Source organism: Lissotriton helveticus, chromosome 3_2 (assembly GCF_964261635.1).
Source record: "Lissotriton helveticus chromosome 3_2, aLisHel1.1, whole genome shotgun sequence".
NCBI classification, from domain to species: domain Eukaryota; kingdom Metazoa; phylum Chordata; class Amphibia; order Caudata; family Salamandridae; genus Lissotriton; species Lissotriton helveticus.
This window is the reverse complement of record NC_136062.1, coordinates 346067700-346080627: the sequence shown is the minus strand read 5'-3', so window position 1 is coordinate 346080627 and position 12928 is coordinate 346067700.

The following is a 12928-nucleotide window of genomic DNA, read 5'->3' as shown; positions in this document are numbered from 1 at the left end:
AAATATGACACGGACGATTCCCCGTTCTCAAGGTGTCCCCACTCCCCTAGGAGCGCGGCGGAAGCAGGGATACATATGCAGCAAGCTCCATTTAGAAGCGGGTTGTATCGCAAATGTATTTATATAGCGTTCTACTCCCCTGACTAGGCTTCTAAGCGCTTTCAGTGCGGGGGTGCGAAGGTACTCTATAGTAATGCACAAATGTAATAGCAGTTTTCTAGAAACGGGAAAACAAATTAAAAACGCTAATTGGACTAATTAATGATTGCAGTGGTGCCCATTTTGTGCTTGATTTCAGCTCGATAGAGACAAAGAGTAGGTGCCGAAAACAACTGTAAGAGAAGCATATGACTGAGAGCCGATCGTTTAGTATTCAAATTGGGAAACAAAAAGTACAACTTCAAACGAGATCATGAGAAATTAGCTTTCAGAAGTCATCCTGATACAGTCTTTATACATGATTGTTAAACTTATAGTTCATGTTGCATTCATTTTTAAATATATAACTGAATTAAAGGAAAAATGTGTCTGTTCTCAAAGGTATATACCTTTAAGAACAGACACATTTTTCCTTTAATTTTTTGGACATTATGAAAAAGCCGCTAGAAAATACATTTTTGTGGGTATGATATAGCCTAACAATGAGGTCCTACGTGTACCCCTTTTATAGCACGATAAAACCTGTGAGAAGCCGTATTTCACACTACTGTTACCGTATATCTCAAAATTTGACAAAACCTCTTGTGTATAGGACAGGGCGGGTTACAGTCCACCCTCAGTCTTGGTCACTTTATGGCATTTGCCCCCAGAATACCATGTCACTTCTTCCTGTTCAGGCACACGGAAGATAAGGCTAGCTTCCCACAATCGCTCCTCTATCTGAGGTGGTGCTGGTGTTTTGACGAAGATCATTCTAGTAACAAGACCCCTCCTTCTTTCCTTCTCCCATAGTCCCTATAAATCTATTTTCTGGTATTTTCTTTCCACCTCTACAAACACCCTTCTCTGCGCTAACCCTCCAGTGTTTTGACACAGTCTCAGGACTGTATTACGTGCTTATCAAGCAACCTAGGGGCATATTATCAAGAAACAACCTAAAAATTATCGCCGCTTTAGCGGCAGAAAACTGCAGCTAAAGCGGCAATAATGGGCTTGATAATAGGCCCTTAAGAATTCCAATAGAACCCCATGTTCCGGTGTCAACATGGGCTTCTATTGGAATTCTCAAGGGCATATTATCAAGCCCATTATCGCTGCTTCAACTGCAGTTTTCTGCCGCTAAAGCGGCGATAATTTTAACGCAGTGCATGATATGCCCCCTAGTTCCCTGGACTTCTCCCCCTCCCCGAACGGACTTCGTCACAAGTCAATGTATATACCATCGTTATATTGTGTGATTTCTCTGCTACTAGTTTTTGTAAAGCGCGCCAATACTTTCGATTCATCATAGATCAATGCTTATGCTACTGCCATACTATGGTACCCCTCCGCTGCTAATGTAGTAAAGCGCTCCGATACCTTCGGGTCTGGCCAGCGCTATACAAAACTCTTAAATAAATAAATAAATACCTGCAAGCTGTGATAATTTTTAGTACAGTAAAATGAAGAAATATCCTCTAACAGACTATGTCTGCTCACTCATTTGAAATCGACCTTTGAACAGCTGCCAGCAGTGTATCCAATGGGCCATCAGCACATAACTTAAGTTCATGGATCAGAAAAACTTACATAAATAAATTGTTTCAAATCAGAATCTCACATCAATAGGTGGTACAGGGTTTTCCTCACTGAAAGTGTTAGCGAGGTGTAACTCAGGGTTGTCGAATAAACCTACAACTCAATTAAACTGTGCATCATACGAGAGCAAATTAACAGTACCAGCGATTATGTGATTCCCTGAGTGTGGATTGATGCTGGAGTTTCAGGATATTTAGAAAATAGTCGCTTGCCTGAAAAAAATATTAAGGTAACTAACTGCGTTCCTATGCGGTTATCCTAAAAGGGCTCTGATCTGATTTGGCTCTTCCCGCCCTACATGGACACCGCTGTTATAAATGAAACTACACGTAGGTCCAAAACTTGAGTGAACACTTACTAAGACTTCCATTTTTTATTTTCTACTGAGTTTTACAGATAAATATAGTCAGAAATACATCTATTTTTCCCTAACTGCATTTATTTCTTTAATATGAATAAGTACGAAAAGTAGGATTTCTTTTGGATGATTTTCACTTCTTTTTCTCATGAGTGTTAGGGGAGTAAAAAAATAATCATTTCCTAATGAAGCTAATAGAACTGCAGTAATACTGCTGTTTAAGCTATTCTACAATGCAAATGGTTTAAATTACAGTTTTTTTTACAGTCAATGGTTACAATCCATTTAAAATTCAAACACAAGTAAACATTTGTTAGTTAAATAAATGTGAAAATAATATACCCATTGCAGATACATTTTTTACACTAAATACAAAAAAAATATAGATAAATACAGATAGAAATGCCCAAAAAATAAATACAATAAAAACGGTAGCTCCACTTCATTATATACTTTGACTGTTATGGTGGTTCTCTTTGACCAGCATTTATCACTCTTTAGACCCTTGTTCAAGTCAATGAACTTGAATTCAATTTTCAAAGAAAATCATACCATTCCACAATAAAAAGTTTTCTGTGTAAACAAGCAAGTTTAAATAGCTAATCACACACATCTGGCCATAATATAAATTAAATGCAGTCACATGAAAAAGCAAATACATTAATTCATTCATTGAATCTTTATTTCGACATTTTTTCAGTCATAAAAGATTACAGTAAAAACAATATACAAGAAGGAAAGCATAATTTTTTTTAGATAAAAACAGATTTGTCATGGAATGTACACAGTCACTATATAAAATCTCCCCTGGGTGCCTCTGTAATAAGGGAGGATCTTTTGGACCACATTGCTAAAAGGAATTTTGAAAGTGCAAAAACTATGTGTGGTGATGTGTCTGTCTTAAAAACTCTCATTGCGACAGAGCATTTGTCAAAGCCCATGTTCTTACATAGGGGTACAAGCCAGTACTTTCTGGCTTTTCTGTAAGCAGGGCAGAAAATGCGCATGTGCATTTCGTCCTCCTTAGTCACACCACACCCAGGGCAGGATTTACTCATGGAAGACGACCACTTGCCTACAAATACCCCTAGCGGTAATGATCCATGCCTCCATTGGATGTATAACTTTCTTGCTCCTACTGGGTAGATAACATTCAAAAACTCCTCAAAAGCAAAATAATGTTTGAGTGTTAAGTAGGTTATTGTCAGGGAGACAGCTTTAGAATCTTACAGCCATATATTCTGTTTGTAGTCCATAAAGGACTTCGCAAGCATTTTGCCGGAAACCCCCCTACATGCTTGTTCTGGATCGTACCAGAGGTCTAATAGTCCCATTTTTCCTAGTACGTTTTTCACGAATACAAGCCAGGGGATTTTAACTGCGCTACCATGACTCAGCACATCCTTTAATTCATGCCTATAATTGGACAGTTCTGGGGTTATCCATAGCCTGCGTCAAAACCTTAAAGGTTTCAGAGCTAGCTCATCCTGGATAAAACTCAGTCCTAAGTCCAATCTCAGTGGGAGGAGAGGAGTGCTTTGGGGGAGTGCAAGTAACTGCCTCATAAACTTATTCTCCACTTTAACAATATCAGATTTACAGTGCCCCCAGAGTTCCCCGCCATAAAGTGCCGATGCCCTTGCCTTAAATTTATAGATCTCCAATGCGGGGCTCACTGGCTTGAAAGTTGATGTATTTGCCATTTTAAGGATGCCACCCGCTAAATAGGAGAGTTTGAGTTGGGCTTTCACCTGTTGGGGACCCCAAGAAAGATTTTCATTGATCGTCACCCCCAGGTATTGAAAAGTCTGTACCCTCTCCAGTCAAACCCTACCAAGGAGCGGTGTTGGGCGAGTGTGTGCCGGGGGACTGAAAATCATGAATTTAGTCTTATCAGCATTGATTTCCAGTCTCCGGCAACGGCAGAAGTCGATAAAGCCATCCAGCACTCGCTGGATCCCCATAGGGGACTTGGAAAGCAGGAGGGTGTCATCGGCAAACATTATCGCTGGCACCCTCCTGCCTGCCAATCTCGGTGCGTCATTGTTGGGAACCGCATCCAGGTGCGATATGATACCGTTCACATAGAGACAAAATAGGGTTGGTGCCAGGACGCAACCCTGCCTGACCCCCCTGGCGACCGGAAACCGGGACGACAGCACCCCTTCCCTACCACATCTAACCTGTGCAAAAGTTTGTGTGTGCAGCCTCATCAGGACGACCAGAATTGCATTTGGGACTCCCATATCATGGCGCACCGCCCACAGTTTCCCCCTAGGTACTAGGTCAAACGCGGACCGGAGGTCCACGAAAACCATATAGAGGCTGCCACCCTCCAATATTGCCGTCTTCCAGAATAGCATTAGGAGACGGAAAATCTGATCCACGGTAGATGTTTTTTTTCTGAATCCGGCCTGGTAGGGACTGAGGATATCGTGCTCGTCAATCCATTCTTGTAAGCGATCCAGGATTAGTCGGGAAAATATTTTTTGAGGGACATCTATAAGGCTAATGGGCCTGTAGTTGGTTGGGAGCAGAGGAGAACCCTTCTTAAAGATTGGAACAATCTCCGCTCCCAACCAAGTACCCGGTATCTCCATGCCTCCCAAAATCGCGTTGAAAAGGGCACAGAGGTAGGGGGCCCAAATCATCGGTTGATCTCTGAATAGATCACCGGGTAGCCTGTCAAGGCCAGGGGCCTTGCCCATGGCCAACTTACTTATGGCAGTATAGACTTCTTCAACTAAGAATTCTTGCTCAGCACCTTCTCATGGTCTAGATGTATTTGCCAGCGAACATTCTACACCTGCAACTGCTGCGTATAGGGTCTTAAAATGAAGCTCCCAGACCCCCGCCTCTATGTTAGGTTCAATTGCGGATCTAGGCTCTCCTGACCCTGAGTTAACTATTGCCCAGAATCTGCGCACGTCTCTAGAGTCTAGTGAGGAGGAAAGATTAGACCATTTGTCCATATCCCACTCCTTCCTAGCATGGTGCATTATTTCTTTGTATTGTGATCTTAGGGTACGAATATTAGTTTTATCTCTCCCATCTTTAAGGGCCCCTATAAGCTCTGATTTTGCCTTCCTACATGAGGCGTCGTACCATGTAGATACAGGCACCCTCCGCCTCTTGTTGGGGCCCGGCGGGTTAAGAAATTCTGCTAGGCAGGCAACTAGATCCTTATGTACGCGCTGCATATTATCGTTAAAATCTGATGCCAAGGGCTGCGAAATTAAGGAGCCCACTTTCTCAAGACAGCAGCAGCACTGTATAGTTTAGGCAGTGCGTCTCGTGATACAACCAGTTTGTCCCACTTGACTCTGCGACTGTTGTTGGTTGTGACCAACCCATCTACCACTTCCAGGCCAGTTTCCCTTCCATTTGCCCTAGCCCATGGGCACTCTATCCTCATGCTCAGTTCATTGTGATCACTGTCCACCCTAGGCAGTACCTCGAAGTCAAAGACCTTTGGCCATAAACATACCTCCACCATAATATAGTGCAATCTTGATTCATATCCCCTTTTGTTGAATGTGCACTTGGACGGAATGTCAGAGGACATACGACCATTAAAAGCCCTGATGGAATTATTCAGGGTTAGGGTCGTGATCTGAATGGCCAGAGGGAACCATGACTTTGGGTGTGGGGACTGGCAAGGCGGGACTCCCCAGTGTTAATCCTCGCCTGTCAGTACTCCCTCGTTTAAACCATTGATTTGCTCGTAGTGGCAATTCAGGTCCCCGGCGACCAAATAATGGATGTCCCTGCTAAGGGTGCCAAGAAAAAATGATAGCTCTTCAATGGTTTTGGACTCGTTTACCACGCTTGTCGGCCGTGAGTAAACATTTACGATGGCAAGTTTGTAAAGGTTTGGCCAGGTCAAAAGAACACAATGGATGTCATCAGAGTGCGTCGGGATAGACTCGCCCGAGCAGCCCAAATTTAGACCAACTCAGGTTGTGAGGCCCCCCGATGGACGTCCCTTGCCTCCCCATCGTGCAGCAATATTGTATGCTGCGAACCCGACTCTATGTTGGTCCTCCCTGGCCCAGGTTTCTTGGAATACACATATATCACTACCGTCCACAAAGGTACCCCACTCTGGGCAAGCCAACTTATTTGGTAGACCTGCCACATTCCATGAAAGAATTGACATAGAGTTTGTGTTCCCTATACTAGACAGTGTACAATGCGGCGTGATATCGACTCTCCCCGTTAAATTTTCAGCGCTGGTAGAAGGTAGGGGCAGTACAGGTGAGTGGTCTTCGACTGCTCTATCCAAAACATACATATTACCATTCCTAGAGTTCCCTATTGGGAGAGTTTGTGCTCCGGACAGCTCATTAGCCTTGTCTCTCTCCACCACAATTCGGCCAATCCCAACATCCACTGAAAGCGACTGGGCGTCAACCTGTATATCCTGATCGACCCTAATGAGTCAGTCGACCTGGTCCAAGCTACTGTACCTATTTTAGCATGGGATCTGGTTCTGGACGGATAGTTGGTGGCCATCCCAACTCTTCCCACCTCTTGCCGCTCGCTGGTGGGGTACGAGGGACCAGCCCTCGTCTGGATTGCTCAGTTGTTTGCTGGGGTAAAAATGGGAGAGGGGTCTAGCTTCTATCTTTATGCCAACATTGGCTAGGTTCCAGTTACATATATAATCTGTAATATGTGGATTCCTAAAATTCACCAGAACACAATCACCTGTTAAAGTTTTAGGAGTGCGCCCTACCCATCCCACCCTTCTGACCATAGATATTTCAGTACTCATGTGTGGAGGGAGGGGTCTATGCGCATTAAGCCAGCAAATAACTCTGTTTTTTAAGGTTGAAAATGATTCAACGTTCGGCGTGCTGATTTCTGGGACCCCTGTAAGAATGATTATATAGGGGCTGACTTCAGGTGGTAAGTCCACTCGGGATTCTGTTCGAGTTCTCCTACTTATACCTGTGTCCACAATGGCCCACCCATTTTGGGGAGTAATATCAATCTGTACTCCTCCTACACTAGTGGGCACTGTCTGCTGTTCAGTCCTGAACCCTCCACCCGCTTTATTTGGCAAAATATTTACTCCCCCTGTAGATTCTATGGGATTAACAGCAACTTGTTGTGTCACGGAGGTTGTAGGATTTTCATGCCTCGCAGCCCCTCCCACTTCAGTTGGCATGTGCTGGTTACTCTGAACTAATGCATTGTTAACCAAACTATTTAGAGTAGCCACTGTTACTTGTTCAAAGTTAAATAGTTGCCTTTCAGTACTAGCAAGTCTCTCTTCGAATGGGCGTAATAAGGCACTCAGATGTGCAGTAATTGTCTTGCATAGGCTTGCCTCCCATGCCAATGAATCGTTCCTGGAAGGGCCTAAACCTAGCACATTATTGCCGTCATAATTTCCCAACTGCATAGGTGAATCGGGTGCAGAAGCTGAACTTTGCGTCTCAGCATCCTTTGGGCTTGGTGGGATTACCTGTTTTCTGTGGCTTTTAGCAGGTCTTGCTCCGATCTTTCTTTCGATGGGCAGCTTTTTCTTGGGAATTGCACCCGTGCGGTTGCTGTGGAACTGGCGTGTGATTGGTCTCTCCGGAGTATTTTCCAGGGTGAATGTGTCCAATCGCACAGAAATGTCCTGTTGGATCGTTTGGGTGGAAGGGGGAGTTTTGGCCAAATCCTGTCAAGGTGAATGAATTTGGGCAGTGGTTAGAACGTTGTCCATGTGTACGTTATCCACATTTAGTGCCCTAGGAACCTCTGGTGTCCGAGCGTTCGCAAAGGGCCCCAGCGAGGATCTTTTGGCCATAGCTAGATCCTGCGAGACCATACGTTCCAATTTCTTAATACCCTGGTCAATCACTAGGTTGGTTCTTGTTATGAAGTCATCCAATGTTCCTGTAAGTTTGTTATTATGTCCTTTACTTCTGGACTCGCGTACAGCCATATTACACAGGTGCACTTTAGGAAAGCAGTACTTGTTCCCTCCACGAAGGACTTGCAGGTAGCTGGCTACGGTAGTTCCAGCGGAGGCCTCAGAGGGGTGGCCCGGTCCGGTCTCCACCGGGCTCGAACGGGCTACAACGGGCCCGCCCTTGGCCCGGGCTTTGCCCGGCGCCCACCCGCACGCGTCCCGCATGCGCATTAGTGGGCGTAACTTAATAGGGAGGCGTGGCGGGAAGAGGACCCAGGTGCGGCCGATGGCTATGCCGCTATGCTACCTGGTCCCCGCAGTCCTGCTGTCCCGCTGGTCCGGTGTTGTCACAACAAAACGTCGTCTCCTCCAAACAAACACAGCAAGTCCCCAACTGGCAAGATCGGGGAGTCTCTGATCACGAGCGGCAATTAAAATAATATAAAAAAGAAAAAATTAATAGAGCATTCCTAAAACAGACAAATAGATATCTCTTGAGTAATGCTTAAAACCCCAGTTAAAAAACAGTCGGGTCTGATATGGTTACAACCACATGCAGATAATATAGGCCTTTCTGCAATCACACTCTGAACAAAGGCCTGCTTAACCTAGATAGAGTCCTTTTTAGTAATACTCAAAGGCTCATGAAAGATGTTTAGGCGGCCCAAGTCCTTGAACGTTTTCTTTATATAAGAGACCCGTGGTATAAGGTCAGCTTTGTCTAACAGCAGATAATCCTGTAGGATTTGTATATTTAAATGTAAATCCTCCTTTGACCAGACAGAACAACACAAAAGAAGTGGGCGTACACAAAGAGGTCAGAAATGAAGGCCATTTCCAGTTCCTCATGGATGATCTCAGTGGGGGTGCCTTGACCCACTGCCAAAAGATACCTCCAAAAGGTGTTTCCAACCACTTGAATTTGATCAATTTTTCCAAACCCCTAAATTTAGAAACCCAAATTGGCCATTGAATACATTTGGACTTTTATAGTTTTAATACAAGGTCGGGTGGTTTATGACCAATACGCCTAGCAAAGTCATGCACTTTTGAAATGGCTCTTTACAAAGTTTGCCCGTTTTTCTTTACTAAAGGTGTCCAGCTAAGGCCCAAACTCAAAAGGAGCCCCTGGTAGGAAGAGTCCTCAACCCTACATAATGCCTGGCTCTGTGCAAAAAGACAGCAAGCTTTGGTATTTTTTGGGCATGCAGTCATAAAAACAGTTTTTTTTAATTGGTAGAAAGGTCCCAAATATTCATTAAAATAATAAACGTAAAATTTAAAAGCATTTGCAAACTCCTACCAGTCTGGGCAATTAAAACAGCATTGTTGGTGTAAAGGAGAACCGGGATTGGTCTTCCAACCGACCCTAGGAACATCTGCCCCCATATTAGTTAAAACACCCTACAACCAATTAATATACCTAATAAATGAAAAAGCGGCAAGGATGTAGCCCTGCCGGACACCTGTTTCTAGAGCTAATGGGCTGGTAAATTCTCCATTAGGACCATATCTGACTACTCCTGTGAGACCAGCATGGAGAGCTCTCATAAATCCCAAAAGGGGCCTAAGGCACCCCCATGGACTCCAGCTCGGCCCAAAGCTTCTCACTATGGAATTTATCAAAGGACAAACTTAGGTCCATGAAGGTCATATGTATAGCTCCCCCCCTTCACCGGGGTATATTTAGAAATCAAAAGAAGTAAATTGAGATTCTGTTCAATTGTGCCCCTACCAGACATAAACCCAAATTGCACATCAGAGAAAATGGCCCCTTAATTTTCCATGTGACAAGTCTTTGCCAGTGATCTTGACCTCCACATCGATAAGCAAAATTGGCCTATAACAGGCCAAGTTGGCTCTGTCTCCTTCTTAAATATTGGGACAATAACAGAACACTTCCAGGCCTCAGGCCGGGGGGCCTCTGAGGACTACATTGAAATGGTGGTTGATAAGAGGAGCCCACACATCCGTCAAAGATTTCAGAAGGTCACACGGGACCCCATTGGCCCGAGTGACCTTGACTAGAGGAAGTGAAACAATGGCATTTCTCACCTCCTTCCACTCAACCGTGAACGTATCAGTCAGAGTGACAGAGGTAGGAGGGGGCTAAGAAATATCCAAGTCATAGATAGATGGAAAATGATCCTCCATGACTGAGCAGGAACTGCAGCCGCCTGATCTGACAAAGGATCATTATTAGAAAAGGAGTGGCTCAGAACGCCCTAGAATTAACTGGTGTCATTCAGTTGGCTCGCCATCACCAAATGATCCCACAACTTCTTCTTCAACTGTAGCTTCCTATTTTCAGGGGCAACTTTACAGGCCACTCTGGAGCTTTTGTCAGAAGCCCTGTTCTGCATGATGCTTTTAAGTGTCGTAATCAACTCTCTTTTGGCTGTAACACAGTGCTTGTCAAACCAGTTGCAAAGTTTGGAGCAACCCCCTACACCTTGCTTGGTCAAAGTATGGTTAATATGTGCACATATACGCTCAAAGTCCATAAAGACCTGGGTATCACTGGTGTCATCCTCAAAACAAATATTAAAATCATCCCAACATGTGTGGAACATGCAGGAATTAAATTCTTACGCAATAACATTTCCCATTTAATCCTGCGCCCCTGATGCTTAGTCGTGATAGAAGTTTTATATAGACCAGTAATTCCCGCCTTCTTTTTTCCTTTTCCCACCTTGAGTTGCAGTCAAGGGATTATGATCACTTTGAGGGTACCAGACCGGTGTAAAACTCACCAAAGCAGAAAAAAACCCTAGATTCGAAAATAAAATCAATTTTGTAACCCACCCCATGCCCCTTAGATGTACGTGCTCCAGATCACTGTTACAAAACATTTTTAGAGAGAAGATTCACTAGGTTTAAGTGGGTAGTTAAGTAGCTTAACATATCCCCTTAAGCAGCATGTTACACGTTAAGCTGAACATCCGAGGCACCATCTAAATCATCTGAGTTATACCGATGATACTCTTTACAGGGTGAAGATCGAAGTCCCCCAATAAAATTACCATCACATTTTGGGATGAATGGGTGAGAAGAAAATAATTAAGAAATTTGTATACTACAAGAAGGATATACATTTTCTCCTTTCCCACGAATAGGGATATAGATGATGAGAGAAAGGATCGAGAGGTGACAACTGAGAGACAAAAAAACTTGGAGGAAAAGGGGGAGGTACAGGTAATAGTATAGGGGTTAGGCACCAGGTTTAATGTAACTAAGGTAATCAGTCCCCCTCTTGCTCTCCCGCTTTGGGAGCGAATTCCATTTACACTAAAGGATACATAGCCTGCTAAATGCCAATCGCCCTTGCTGTCCCAGTTCTGTAGATTAATAATATCATGGCCTCTAAGAAAGGAAATTGCATTTGGGTCCCCCAGCTTACCATGAGCAGCCGCTATCTTCCAGCTCAGAATTTTAAGCTGCTCTGGCTATGTGGGTACATTGGGCAAGGGGGTAATAATACCACCGGAGTCCTGTCAATCTGCGGCATTTAACCAGCTTAGGGCCTCAAAACTGTTGTGCAATGGGAGGGGAGGGTGCTGCAAACAGGGAAACTAGGGACAGATGATGAAAGTCCTGAAGAAGAGGTCTCTCTCCAATTTTAGCCTCCCCCTAACAGGGGCTTATAAAAAAACCAAAAGGGAGCATAGAAATTTTAGAGGGACTTATGGAAATAAACATAGCTTCCCTCAGGATGACTCCCGCCCTAAAAGGGTTGGCAAAATTCCCGATTATGAATTATTCCTCCAGGGACTTTGGAGAGGTCTCGATCCATCCATTTATCCTTATCATGATGATTTCATTAAACAGACATTGACTATTCAGATTAGGAAACGTCACAGCCAACCAGTGGATGACCTTGTTCTTCACTTTGGAAAAGTCTCTGCATTTCCCGTGTTTTAGAGAGGGTATATTTGTAAGTACAACTACGTTCGCAGTACATGCTGGTGGAGGCTGGACAACCATGTCATTACGAAGATGGCACAGAACCGCTGTGGTTTGAGGTTGTACATGATTGCCCTGATTGCCATGTGCTAAAGTTGTTACATCTGTTTTGGTGGAAGAGCAAGTGCTTGAACCCTTATCAGCAGTTTTGAAACTGGAAACCTGAGGAGGGGGGAATATGCAGGGTCGTGCTAAAAGAAGCTGCCACTCAACTCAATGTTTGTATGTATTTGCCCTTCCTCTGCTATAATAGAAGAAGGTAACATTGGGCCCACAGAACTTGAAGCTAAAGGAGGTTTGGAGATAAATTAATCCGCAGTAGTCAGGTGTGCACATACCATTGAGGAGGAAGCATGCTTCAAAGACAAGGCCCCAATCCCTTTACCCAAAGAAGATACCTTGGCCTCCAGCTCAGAAAGCTCTCCTAGAAAGGACATCTATGGCCTCCAAAATCCTTCTTTACAACTGTTTAAGAGCGGTGAATAACAGATGTATCCTTCCGTTTAGTGTGGGTCAGATTCGGCCCGTGGATGGAGTTTGGTGGGGCAGGGAGGCGGTGCGGGGGAGGAGCAGGGTGGGGGTTGGTAAGCAACGGAATATGGATAATTGCAGGTAAGTAAACAATTTAATAAATAAAACGAATTTCGTAGCACGCCTGCATCGCAAAATGCCTCCAGGGGTGTACCCTAATAGTATTTGGCTTAACTCCCTTCTCCTTCACTCCATGATTCTCAGCTGGTCCGGAGGTAAGACTGACAGTTTGAGAGTCTATGAGCCCAATTCTGGGGCACTGTAGTTCAAAGTTTGTGGCAGTTAAAGCTCCTGAGGCTGAAGGCAGTGACTGGCCCTCCCGAGAAATCCTGTATCGAAAGGACAATGGTCTGCAGGAGCAGAACAGGAGCTAGGTGACTATTGAGATTGGATGAGTTGTTCCTCAACATTAGAAGCTTCCTTGGTTAAAG